This window comes from Diceros bicornis, chromosome 21 (assembly GCF_020826845.1).
Source record: "Diceros bicornis minor isolate mBicDic1 chromosome 21, mDicBic1.mat.cur, whole genome shotgun sequence".
Lineage (NCBI taxonomy): Eukaryota > Metazoa > Chordata > Mammalia > Perissodactyla > Rhinocerotidae > Diceros > Diceros bicornis.
In genome coordinates, this window is record NC_080760.1 from 12,402,400 (window position 1) to 12,414,185 (window position 11,786).

Consider the following 11,786-nt stretch of genomic DNA (forward strand, 5'->3'; position numbering starts at 1 on the left):
TTTCAGGAAGCCTTTCATGAACTCAATACAATCTGATCCAAATGCTGCTTCTCAGAGTGATGACAACATTCTATTCATGCTCTTCTCATAACACAGCACTGTAGTAAGACGGCCGCTGTAATTATCCATTTCCCTTCAAACTGTACTTCTGAGGGCAGGAACTGTTATTTCATCCCTGTATCATCGCAACCTAGCAGTGTCTAACTCATGCCAAGTGCTTAAAAAAATGTTTGCTAAATTAACCGTTCATTCATTCATTCATCAAGGGCCAGGCAGTACTCTAGTTCCTCAAGATAGAGTAAAATCTGAGCAAACAAAGACTCCTGCCCTTATAGGAGCTAATATTCTTGTGAGGTATAATGACAATAAGCAACACAAATAAGTATAAAGTACATAGTTTATTAGATAGTGATAAATGCTGAGTCGAGAACATAGAGCAGGAATATTTGGGTGGTGACCAGGTAAGACCTTATTTAGAAGGTGACCTTTTAATAAAAACCCAAAGGAAAGTAAGTAAATTGTCCGTGCAGATATCTGGAGGAAGAGCAGCTCAATAGAGACGACAGTGACAAACCCTGAGATGGTAACACACCTGGCATGTTCAAAGAACAACCAGGGAGCCAGTGTGGCTGAGCAAGTGAGTGATTAGAGCGGTAACAAGAGGCCAGGTCTTGCAGAGACACATAGGCTAGTTTGAGAGCTTTAGCTTTTATCTTGAGTGAAATGAGGAGCCATTGACGAATTCTGTGTTGAGTGATGGGTGGAAAAGGACGGTGGAGGGTAAGGTCAGACATATAATAGGGGCCCATATTCTCTTACTTTATGGCATATTTCCTCTCTCCACAATACATGTTTACATGTGAAAAATGGATGTACCAATTAACCAAGAAAAATTAAAAATAATATTGAATAACTGACATTTTATGATGATCATAATCTGTTTATTACTCATTATGCAGGGACATTGATTATAACCAATATATGATCACCAAAATATAATAATGTACCAAAGTATCATGGTATATCAAACATCAAGAAAAATCAAGTATTTAATATAGCAACAAATCCTACTAGACAATTAATAATACTAAATGATTTAACAAATTAGATACAGATTTTTAGCTCTATGGATCTTGCTTCATTTACTTGAATTTGCCCAAATACCACAAAATAAATACAAGTAAAAAAATTTCCCCATTGTAATTCTGTCTTTCATAAGAAAAAACTACATTCTGAACCCAAGTTCATTGCTAGAAGCAAACAAACCAAAACAAGAAAAATGAAGTGAAAGAAAACAAACCACGAGTCAAAACACCTTTTGCCAAATGTTAAATCAAATAAACACACCTTGCGTTGTGTCCTTGATGCTGCCAAGTCTGAACTCTGGAGAGCTGCCAACGGGTGAGATGTTTCCAAAGGCAAGATCTTTACCAAGGAAGCTGTGCTCACATTCCTGGAAAATTCAATTCCAGACACCAATAATAATATTCTTTGTTGCTTTTTCTTACTGAAATTCAAAATACAGTATATCGAAATATTAAATGGATGATCTCCAGCTCCCTTATTGTCCACTGTGGCAGCATTTTCTAAAATGTGTTTCTTGGTTTGCTAACTCTATTATATGTTCAATCAAAGTAAGTTCCTGTGGCCAAATATACTTGGAAAATGTTGCATACTATGCCCCTTTTCCACAAGGCACACTTTCATAAAAAGGTTCTGAGAACTCCTTTAATAGAGAAGCCAATTTTAATTTACTTGACCTAACGTGTCCCAACTTTATTTAAGTTAAAGACCCCCTGTCCAGCGTAATGAATAGTAACATTATTTTTGCTGATCACACTTTAAGAATGGTTCATTGTATAGCAATTATCTGAAAAGTAGTGAGAGATCCTTTTTAGAGTTGAATATGAATGTAAAGAGGTGGATTTGAATTTATTTTCTGTTATTGCAATGTGTACAGAGTTGACCTATAAGAATAGAATAATTGCATTTATTCAACCATAAACATTTAAGTATATGTTACTTTCTAAACTAAATGCCCACTAAAAAGCACCAAGGAAAACAATAAAATAAATGTATAATTTATTCATTTTTGTTCAATGAATATTTACTGAATACCTATTATGTGCCAAGCACTGAACTTATCTCTAGTTTTATGCTGCAATTGCTCTCATATAGATACGAGTATCAAATCTAAATGGTTCCAAACACTATCTAATAATAATAATACCAACTCAAAATTTAACCCCAAGTATTTGAGAACATAGTTTTATTGATTCTAATCATATCATTAAAAATAGATGGCTATTTTTAAATAGTGATAATAATCCAGGTCAAGCATAATATGAAAGCATAGTCTCTTTCTAAAAATGGTGTTGCAAAAGAATAAAGTTGAACTCCTACTTCATACCATATACAAAAACTAACTCAAAATGAATCATAGACCTAGATGCAAAGGCTGAAACTATAAAATACTTAGAAGAAAACACAAGAGTAAAACTTCGTGACCTTGGGTTAGGGAATAGTTTCTTAGATACAACACCAAAAGCACAAGCAACAAAATTTAAAAAATAGGTAAACTGGATTTCACCAAAATAAAAAAATTTTGTGTTCCAATTTACATGATCAAGAAAGTGAAAAGCAACCCACACAGAATATTTGCAAATCATATACCCAGAATATATGAAGATCTCTTACAACTCAACAGTAAAAATACAGATAATCCAATTTAAAATGTGCAAAGGATTGGAACATGAAATGTCCATAATGGGAAAATCCAAAGAGAGAGAAAACAGATTAGTGGTTGCTTAATGCTGAGGGTAAGGGCAGAAGAGCAGGGGAGTAACTGATAACGGATGCAGGGTTTTCATTATTTTTCTGAGATAATGAAAATATTCTAAAATTAATAGTGGTGATGACTGCACAACTGTAAATATGCTAAAAACCACTGAACTGTAGACTTTAAAGTAATACATTTTATAATTGTGAATTATATCTCAATAAAGCTTTTATTAAAATAAAAGAGTCATAATAATTTAAGTCTACAGTCCTTATCTATAATGTTTGGGCCAAGATGTGTCTTGGAAGTTTTTAGATTATAGAAAAGTAACATGTCCCATCACAATTAACCCCAATTGGGAAAAATAAATAAATAAATCAGAAGATCACAAAAGTTTACTTAAATCTAGAGTTTTGATATTAATTTTTACAACATATCTTCTCATCCAAGCAGTTTTTTACATTTGCAATCAATTTTTAACTAGATTTAACATAATTATCCAGAGCTACCTCTATTTGAGGGCTTTAGGATATACCACCAGTTTTTTTGTTTTTATATATACCATAGCTTTTGTGTTTATACTGTAACATCTTCTAATAAATGGTTGTATGTCTTAGTTCTCCCCCACCCAAAAGCAAACAGAACGTAGTTTAGAATGCCTTATATACTTAGGAGTGGTTTTCTATTGCCATCACACAAGAAATACAAACTGCATGGAAATTTTTTTTTAAGAACTCTAAAAATGTTGCTCTATTGTCTTCTGGTATTTAATGCTACAGAAAAGAAGTCTGAGACCAGCCTAATTTTTGTTTCCTGATAGTAATATGCTATTTTTTCTCTCTTTCTAAATACGAAAGTTTTATCATTATAATTTGAAAATTTTTTGACATTGTGTCTTTTTGAGTTGTCATGCCTTACATAAGAAACGTCCTTTCTGCATTCACAGGTCTTTCTTCAGCTCAGAAAAGTTGTATTTCCTGTTAACTCTTTATTACGTTTTTTCAAATGCTCTGTTCTCTTCTTTAGAAACAACCATCTATAGTCTCGTCTCTTCTTCAAACTCTAAATATGCATATAGTGGACTTCATTCTTTTTCCTTCATATATCATCTTCTTTTCATGAATTCAATATTTTAGCTAGGAGAACTTTTCAAGTCTATTCTTCACACTGATTAAATTTTCTACAGTAATATTAATTCTGTTCTTTAATGCCTAAAGTATGAATTTTTAATATGTTATTGTGGTAGGTAGAATAATGCCCCCCCATAAAGATGTGCACATCTTAATTCCCAGAACCTGTGAATATGTAACCTTACATGGTAAAAGTGACTTTGCAGATGTGATTAAAGGAAGAAACTTGAAATGGAGATGATCCTGGATTATCCATGTGGGTCTTTCAAAGTAGATAACTTTTGGGGTCGACCTGGTGGCATAGTGGTTGAGTTCATGTGCTCTGCTTTGGTGGCCCAGGGTTCACGGGTTCAGATCCCAGGCACAGACCTACACCACTCATCAAGCCATGCTGTGGTGGTGATCCACATGCAAAGTGGAGGAAGACTGACACAGATGTTAGCTCAGAGGCAATCTTTCTCAAGCAAAAAGAGGAAGACTGGCAACAGATGTTAGCTCAGGGCCAATCTCTCTCACCAAAAAAGTGAATTACTTTTCCTACCTGTGGTCAGAAGGGGATTTGACTACAGAATAATAATCAGAGAGATACAATGTTGCTAGCTTTGAAGATGGAGGAAAGTCATAAATCAAGGAATGTGGGCAGCCTCTAGAAGCTGGAAAAGGCAAGGAAGCAGATTCTCTCCCAGAGCTTCCAGAAAGAAATGTAGTCCTGCATTGATTCTAACCCAAAGAGACCTATGTCAGACTTCTGAACTATAGAGCTAAAAGATAATGAATTTGTGTTGCTTTAAGTAGTTTGTTACAGCAGGAATAAAAAACTAAAAAATAAAAAATAGTTCTCATATTTTTAGTTTGTCATCTTTTTGTTTTACCTTACTATCTTCCTACTGTCACTTAATCATTGTTCTTTTTATATGGAATATATATAATTTTATATGGCCTTTATATAGACATATATTCTTACATGTGTTAGATGTCAAAGAATTTCTTCAAATATTCTTCTTTAACTGAAAATTCTTCTTAGATTTTCACAGGTATGGCTCTGAGTCTTCTGATTTCCTTTTGCTTGGTTTTGTGAGATTTTTGGTTCCACTTTACTCATTTCAAATGCTGAATTTATCCAGAACATTTTACCATTGAAAGAGACCGTATAGATCATTTCTACATAGTCCAGTGTTTCCAAATGTGTGTATGTATGGGGAGGTGGGAACTGAGGAGAGAAGAGACAGAGAATGGATCTCTAGGACACAGGCAAAACAGAATCAGAAACTGGGAGGTCCTTTTTAAAATTATACCTTCCTATCCTGAAAAAAATCTCATTTGCCTCTGCCCAGACAGATTCGGTGCTATACTGAATCACTATGAAGAGTGAGAATGTATTACAATACTCAAGCATATTCTTCAGAAAAATGGTAGAAAACCACAAATCTTCAACTCTTTCTATTCACAGATAAGGAACTCAATGCCTGGAAACATTATAAAACTCAACAAATGATAATCCACTGCTAGAGCCAAGTCTAAAACTTTCAGTCTAGTGTACCTTCTACCTGGTAAAGGTTATAAACTGAAATCCACAGTTAGGATTCTGCCATAGGTATCCATATAATTCATTATTCTACACCCTGCAATATTTGAATATTTTTAATATTCTAAGTATATAAAAAACGTTCTTTGGATTAAATCATCTCCTTTTTGTCTTTGCCAAAATTTTAAGTTGTTCAATGTAATTGGTCTGCTACTTTTGCAACTATATCACTACGTAATACTACTACAGAAGAACTAAGCTACTTTATTCCTGCTGTCATTCTCCATGTTCAGTGGCTTGAAAACTATGAAATTGACAAGGTCCTCTCATTTATGGAACTGTCTCCACCTTCTTATTCAGCAAAACAGTTTGTTAAACCTCTTGAGTACACAGTATTTATCTTTCTATTGTTGTTTAACATTTCAAAAGAGGTAAACTAGGAAATCATCTTTTCTTTTTCATGAAAACATATACCCATGTCACTCTATTATTGCAAAGACACAACATTTCTATCACATAAGAAAGGATTAAGTGTATGTAATAGGTATGAAAAGATGTAGCTCTAGGACTCTATGATCCTTATCTGTTCAGTAAGACATGTCTTGAGGATATCAAACATGATAAAATATGTGTCACTTATTTTACATTAATATCATTTTAGTCCATCTGGGAGAATACCAAAAAAAAACTGTATTCTTTTTGTTTTGTTTTGTTTTGTTTTTGTTTTTTGTTTTTGTTTTGTGAGGAAGATCAGCCCTGAGCTAACATCCACGCTAATCCTCCTCTTTTTGCTGAGGAAGACCGGCTCTGAGCTAACATCTATTGCCAATCCTCCTTTTTTTCCTCCCCAAAGCCCCAGTAGATAGTTGTATGTCATAGTTGCACATCCTTCTAGTTGCTGTATGTGGGACGCGGCCTCAGCATGGTCGGACAAGTGGTGCATCAGTGCGCTCCTGGGATCCGAACCCGGGCCGCCAGTAGCAAAGCGCGCGCACTCAACTGCTAAGCCACGGGGCCGGCCCAAAAACTATATTCTAAGCAATATTTTTCATAAGACTTTCATACTTAAGAGCCAAATCCATTGATATCAAAAACATAGATATATATGAACAAAGACTAGGAGAAAATCTGGCATAGCCTTATGTTTCTACATGGAGGAACTTCCACTGGAGCAGTGGTTATCAGTGGAGATGCTTACGGCATTGGAGTAGCGAAAAGAAATTCTTCATTGAGTTGGTGGACCTCCACATTTAACAATATTTAGCGTCCCTAAACTTCACGGTCCCAAAAGCCAGTAACCTCTCCTTTAAAGACACGGTAATAATTTAAAAACACCGGCACATACTTCAAATGGCCCAAAGGTATCACCCAGAACGAAAACCAGAGCACTAGATTAACAGTCCTGGCCTCAGATCCCACTCCTTATTCACAGCTTCCCAAAAGGAGAGTTAATTGATCAGTGGCTGAAATCCATTGGTCCACGTTACTCCAATGGGTAGAGATAACCTATTATAAACATGTAAACACTAAAGGTTTACCTTCTTTTACTTCCTTCTCTGCCCTAGACCATGCAGAGCAGTAATTCTGGGTAAGCGTATCTGTTCTGCAAACGGAAACCTTCTCTCAGCTGGACTAAAGTCTGGGTTCTGAGAAGGAGCGGAGGTGGAAGGGGACAGGAAGTACTAGCAGTACTAGCACTCACCTTTGGTCTCCCATCTAACGCACTATGCCCAGTCAGCTCTTTGGTAACAAAGCTGATATTGGAAACTCCACCTGTCTGTTTAAAGGCTCAAGAGAAAGAAAGAGATATTATGTACTGAGCCCCTAAAAACTTCAATTCCATTAGGATGCTCTCTCTAATCCGTTTGCTTTTATTCCAGCTCCTCCACCAGAAATGAGTTGAGTAAAGAAAGGAACAGTCAAATACTAAATAGTTCAAATAAAATTATAAGTGCTAAAGAAACAACAGGTGCTCCTATATACTCTTATGCTTACTATAAAAGCAACATATTTTTCCTTTTTCAATGTTTTCCTTATCTAATGATAATATTTACTACAGATGCCCATTTTTATTGATAAAGCTAGATAAAGGAACTTTAGCAAAGAAAATAACTCTATTTACAGCCTTTTATTTTATTTATTTATTTATTTAGCTGAGGAAGATTGGCCCTGAGCTAACATCTGTGCCCATCTTCCTCTATTTTGTATGTGGTATGCAGATGAGTGGTGTAGGTGCGCACCTGGGAACCAAACCCAGGCCACCAAAGCAGAAAGCACCAAACTTAACCACTAGGCCACCAGGCTGGCCCCACATAGCCTTTTATTTTAATATAGAAATCAGGAAAAGAGCCACAGCGGAACCAACCACAATATTTTTTAGCCATGGAAAATTAAAATGTTATAAAGATCATTCACTTAAGTTGAAGAAAAAAGTTCTAAGAGTCAGGTAGCGATATTCTAGTGGCATATACCAAATGTAATCAGCTTGTCTTTGTCCAAAATGGACTTTAGTAGAAGTTTATGTATTTAATGCTTATCTCAAAAATACAATTTAACATTTTCCCAAAATATCTGAAAATAATTTCTCTTTTCACCTGCTTAAATATAACAGTATTGTTTAAGAGAATGATCAAAGGGCATCTGGAATGGAATACAGCTTACGTGGTTTGAAAGGCAGCAACAATTTATTGATCATTGGTATTTTTTGTTAGTAAAATGCTAAAAATAATAACAATAATATTAGCTAAAGACCTTGAACTTAGTAAGCTATGGTAAGATGCATTGTGGAAAAAAGGAAAAAGACACAACTCTGCTCCCAGCTGTGTAGCTTTGGGTATAAGTTATTCAGTCTCCCTTTAGGGTGAGGAAAAGAGGGAGAGTAATTTTCTTATCCCTCAAGAAGTTGATTGAAAACAGGTGTTCTTAGACAACCAACCAGCTGGGAGAGAATATTTGCAAAACATACATCTGACAAGGGGTTGATCTCCATAATATATAAAGAACTCACACAACTGAACAACAAAAAAACAAACAACCCGATCAAAAAATGGGCAGAGGAAATGAACAGACACTTCTCCAAGGAAGATATACAGATGGCCAATAGGCACATGAAAAGATGCTCAACATCACTAATCATCAGGGAAATGCAAATCAAAACAACACTAAGATACCACCTCACGCCCGTTAGAATGGCTATAATCACCAAGACAAAAAAACAACAAATGTTGGAGAGGATGTGGAGAAACAGGAACCCTCATACACAGCTGGTGGGAATGCAAATTGGTGCAGCCTCTATGGAAAACGGTATGGAGATTCCTCAAAGAATTAAAAATAGAGATGCCCTATGATCCAGCCATCCCACTACTGGGAATCTATCCAACGCACCTGAAATCAACAATCCAAAGAGGCTTATGCACCCCTATGTTCATTGCAGCATTATTCACCATAGCCAAGAAGTGGAAGCAACCTAAGTGTCCCTCGACTGACAACTGGATTAAGAAAATGTGGTATATATATACAATGGAATACTACTCAGCCATAAAAAAAGACAAAATTGTCCCATTTGCAACAACATGGATGGGCCTGGAGTGTATTATGTTAAGTGAAATAAGCCAGAAAGAGAAAGACAAACACTGTATGATCTCACTCATATGTGGAATATAAACCAACACATGGACAGAGAAAACTGGACTGTGGTTAACAGGGGCAGTGGGGGTGGGCACAAGGGGTGAAGGGAGTCATATATATGGTGATAGACAAACAAAAATGTACAACCCAAAATTTCACAATGTTAGAAACCATTAAAACATCAATAAAAAAAAAACAGGTGTTCTTAATCCAGGGTCCACTTATGCTTCAAATTGTGTTTCTTTCTAAGGGGAGAGTCAATAGCTTTCCTTGTCTTCTCAAAGTGGTATTCGACACAAAAAAGGTCATTCCTCATTGGATTAGAAGGTAATGTTTCCCAATCCTTTCAGGTTGCTATGTATATTCTTGAAAAAACCCAGTGAAGTCAAGGGGAAAAAAAGTACCATGCAAGACATTTCAGGTGCTACCTAACCAGAACTAACACAGAATCAATAACAGATAGATGAATGGGTTTCTTCCCCATTTCTAAATAACCGAAAAAAAAGAAGAAATCACCGGACGTTTGAAAATACTTTAAGGTGAATGACCATACTTACATGTGTTTACAAACTCAGATCATATAGAAAAGAAGATACATTTAATGTGTAATCAGTAACACTTTACATCTGTGTAGATCATTAACACTTTCACAATCAATTATTCCTCCTTTTTTAGGAACAAAGGGCCCATAAGTATCCCCACTTTACAGATGAGAAAACAGTTATGAGGGTCATTGCCCAAGGACAAACATTTCCTAACCCTGCCAGTTTCCTGACTTCTGGACCAAGATTCTTCCCAGTGTTAACAAGCAGTACAAGCTTCCTTCTTGGGGATTTATACAGTAAACCTAGCAGAAGGAAGTAAAAGCAGACTTTTAGCTCCTTTGTGTTTTCTCTCTGGAATGTTTGTTCTGCTGAACGATTTGGGGCCTGCTGATATGAGGAAAGACGAGATTTGAAATGGTTATCTGTGGTTACCACCTCATGGTTAATCATTAAAAACGGGCCAATGAAGCCAAAAAAGGGCTTTATAAGCTTAGTATCACCCCTCCACAGCAGAGACTGAAAAGATCATGTATTGGGGCCTGTCCAATAATAAAATGCATCAAGTTCCTGAGAAGCTCATTGTGCTTAAACAAGCAGCAGCGAGAAAAAGAATTCCAAGCAGAAGAAAAGCAGATCTCCACACCCCTTTTCCTAGCCATCCACGTGGACACCATCACCTTGTGGGTTCAGGGAGTCCCCAAGCGCCAGGAAAAGACCACCTCCACACACAACAGTAAAGCCACCTGATGCTGCCTGAAGCTCTTCTCTGCAAACGTTTTGGTCTGCAGATACTCGTTCCTTAAGAAGGGGAGGCGGGGAAAAGCGTGGAGAGGAGCAACACGAGAGAGGGAAGCCTGAGCAGGAACTACAGAGCCAGAGAGCTGGACAGTGAAATAAATGGACGCGACCTAACTGACAGCACAAGGGAGCCAATCGCTAGCGGAGCGGAAGGCCTCGGAGGTGGGAGGAGCTAAGGCTTGCAGGGCCCAGCAGGCCGCGCCAGACACGCTGGCAGGGCGGGAACCGCGCGTTCCTTAGCAACCGAGGCGGCCACGCCCACCCACCGCCTGAGCCCTGGCCCGCCATCCCCACCCCCACCGCGAGCGCCCTGCTCCCCGGGAAGACGTCCTTAAGTTATTACGCTACCTACTGGGTTTCCTGGGCTCTGGGTTTCCTGGGCTCCGGGTTCCTCCTCTTCCACAGCCTCCCTCCGCCCAGCCCGCCCAAGTGCCGCTCTCAGGGGCGGACCGACCGCCTCCTAAACGCTTTCGGGGGCTCGCTAAGGAGGTGGGCCCGCTTTCAGTCGCGGACCCCTAGCTTCCCGGGCAGGGCCTCCCCAACACCCCCGCCCTCGCCGGACACACACACACCTCAGCTCAGCCAAGGCAAGGGCCGACAAACTTCGTGTCCGGCTGGCAATGTTGCAGTCCACGGTCCTATCACTCAGAGGCAGGGGCGGGACGAGCCGGCTGCACACCCCAACTCCCAGAGGGCGGGACGGAAAAGAAGCGGGGCTCGACGGAAAGGGGCGTGGCCAGCCCTCAGCCTGCGCTCCGATTGGTCGGTCTGTCTCCCGCCTCTGCGCGTGTCCTAGACCCAAACGCGCGGGCCCTGCGGCCTGCCTTCGTTTCGACGCGAGTACCAGGCTGTAATACCTGACTCACAAAGTGACTGTAGAAATTAAAAATAAGGACTTGTTTTATAAATGTAAACCACAAAAATGCGTCATTTTGATTCTTGAACCCCCCCATTTAAACACATGCACGTACTCCCCATACAGACTCTGGGGCGCATCAGTAGGAGCAAGTATGGACTGTCTCTGAAAACAATATTGTTTGCAGATTCAAACTTTCAACAGGAGATTAATCAATTTAGGAAAGATGATTCCTGAAACATGACCAACAACTAAGGTTTGGAGGTATGTCCAGGTGCCAGTCTTCGCATCTACAAAATGAGCAGGAAATATTAAGATTTTAGTTATTATTTGGAAAGCATTTGACAATTGAATGATTTATACCTTATACTAATGTAATCCTCACAACACCCAATGAGATGTTTTTATCCACAGCCTATGCACAATGAAACTGAGGCTCAGAGGGGTTACATTTATTCAATCATTCAACAAATGAAAAAGTGCCTGCAGTCATTATTTTTATTCTGTGATAAATTGAATTTAAAAT

General features: G+C 38.3%; 1 protein-coding gene across 5 annotated transcripts in view; it reads right to left on the minus strand.

Moving 5' to 3' along the window:
- TRIQK (triple QxxK/R motif containing) overlaps positions 1–11,079 on the minus strand; it is a 78,461-nt gene extending 67,382 nt beyond the window's left edge. For 2 of the 5 annotated variants that reach the window (XM_058564596.1, XM_058564595.1), the window contains exons 1-2: positions 10,977–11,079; positions 1,348–1,453 (exon numbers count right to left, since the gene is read on the minus strand). The gene's annotated coding sequence lies outside the window, so the exon portion shown is untranslated. Of the gene's footprint in view, positions 1–1,347; positions 1,454–10,976 lie in introns of those variants that run through there. The other 3 variants (XM_058564594.1, XM_058564592.1, XM_058564593.1) reach the window with 3 other exon arrangements.
- Positions 11,080–11,786: the final 707 nt, after the last annotated feature.